The 1942-nt window shown below is 44.5% G+C and overlaps 1 protein-coding gene and 1 long non-coding RNA gene across 2 annotated transcripts in view; one reads left to right on the top strand and one right to left on the bottom strand.

Moving 5' to 3' along the window:
• GPT2 (glutamic--pyruvic transaminase 2) overlaps positions 1-1942 on the top strand; it is a 31274-nt gene that overhangs the window by 1267 nt on the left and 28065 nt on the right. The window lies entirely within an intron of this gene.
• Positions 656-1931, bottom strand: LOC112963407. The gene is made up of 2 exons (XR_003252589.1): positions 1654-1931; positions 656-1469 (listed from the first exon to the last, which is right to left on the bottom strand). It is a non-coding gene; the product is annotated as an uncharacterized LOC112963407 (long non-coding RNA).

Raw genomic sequence — 1942 nt, 5'->3', positions numbered from 1 at the left:
GCGGCGGGGGGCCCCTGCAAACCGCTGCGCCGCCGGCTGCCCGCCGCGGCCCTGCGGGCTCCTCCGCCGCCTTGCCGCCTCGCCCTTCTCGAAAGCCGGCTGCGCTGACGCTTCTAGCGAGGCCGCTGGCACTGAGCTGCTCCTCATGCCTTTGCCTGCTCGAGTCCAGGTGCTCGAGGAGGAGCTCTGGGAACAGGAGCACCGACCCTCGGTAACGCCGACCCCAGGTTTCGGGGGCTAGCATGCGGGGATCAGGCTGTAAGGCCGGATCCAACAGACTACTCAGGGGTCTGGGCCAAAATATAATAGATACAGCACAAAAAACAGTCAGTGCTTACATTTTTGTCGTTCATAWTTTCCCCTTATTCCTTATATGTAAAACTTAATATTGAAAAAGAAAAAACTTGGCAATTCTGGCATGTTTCCTTGCCGGTACTGTTTTTACATCCCAGCTTCCCTGGTAAGCATGAGGACTGGCTTATTTATTTAGTTTTTTTTTTAATAAAGCATCTGGCATAATTATTTATGATTTCAAATATTGTTCCCTGCCTCCACTGCTTCTGAAAGTCTCGCTAATATGTAATCATAGATATCACAAGGCAAATTTGATTAGGCGATATGTGCAAAGTGCTTTGAATAAAAAAAAGTGCCATAGTAATGCTAAAGAGGTTTTTTTTTCACTCTTTGTGCTACCTGGTTCCCCTATTTTCAAAGGTGAAGTACGTTTTCAGCTCACTGTGTATTATGCCTCAATTACTTACATCTGACTCCATAATTATTAAAAAGTGCTTCTTTACAGAACTACACTTAAAACTTTCAGAGTGGTGATGGAGGTCTCATTTCAAACCATTTGCTTTGAATTTTGCCTTGGAACCTGTTTATAAAGGTGTCATCACCTTATCAGGCAACTAGATTCTCTAATAGGTGAATTTACCAGGAACAGAATATAAAATCTTGCAGCGTCCTCACGGAGTATGTTTGTTTTCACGTCAACATCAATGGTAGGAGATACCGCTTGGCAAAACAAACAGAACATGATCTTTCCTGACTCCTCCCAACTCCCAGGCTTCCTTCACTTACACGCTGAGTCACTGGCAGCAACAATAATCTTCTGTGCACTTCTTAAAAAATACAGGAGAAAGTCACTGCCAGTTGCTTTGTTGAAATATTGTTACAGCAATTTTGTGTCTGCTTATGTGGCACTTCCCATTTAAAAAGCTTCTTTCTTGAAAYAGCCTCATGGAGTATGATCAATGGCTACCAGCACTCAGACACATGACTATCCCAGCTCGGGCTAGGATGACTGAAGCAAACAAAAATAAGTATCTGTTGGCAGGGAAGGAGGAGGTTGTTACTGAGAAAGTTGAGTACATGGATCTGCAGAGAACGCTATAAGCAACTTAAGGAAGCAGCTGAAACACTTTATTTTCTTGCTGCACCACTGAAGTTGTTCATTCCTCTATGCTGCTCTGTGAAAAATAAAATTATTCCTTCTATTTTTTAACTAGACTGCCCAGTAAAGGATACAGCTCTGAGTAGTATTTAGGATCTGAGACCCATACCTTGTAACTTAAAAGTTATGTTATCTAAATGTCTACTTTTTGGTCTAAATATGACTTCTATACAGTAGGTCAATGACACTTTTTTGCTTACTTTTAACCAAAACTGGACAGCAACTTTTTTCATCCCTCTAAACCTTAGCTCAGAGAGCGAGAGCTGAATTACCACTGCCGGCAGAATTAACACTGACAGATAAGGAGAAAAGGCTGAAGCGGTTGTCAAAGAGGGGTGATGACCCATGACACCTCGAGATCCATGATTACTCTTTGCTGACAGGAAAGGGGCTGCCCAGCAACAGCTCGGCTCTGGGGGATGGGGAAGGACCCTTGCCCAAGCCCTCAGCACTGGGGGATGGGGAAGGACCCTTGCCCAAGCCCTCAGC

Source organism: Apteryx rowi, unplaced genomic scaffold, assembly GCF_003343035.1.
Source record: "Apteryx rowi isolate R43461 unplaced genomic scaffold, aptRow1 scaffold_1, whole genome shotgun sequence".
Taxonomy (NCBI): domain Eukaryota; kingdom Metazoa; phylum Chordata; class Aves; order Apterygiformes; family Apterygidae; genus Apteryx; species Apteryx rowi.
The sequence above is the reverse complement of the archived record's forward strand: the minus strand, read 5'-3'. Positions and strand labels throughout refer to the sequence as shown.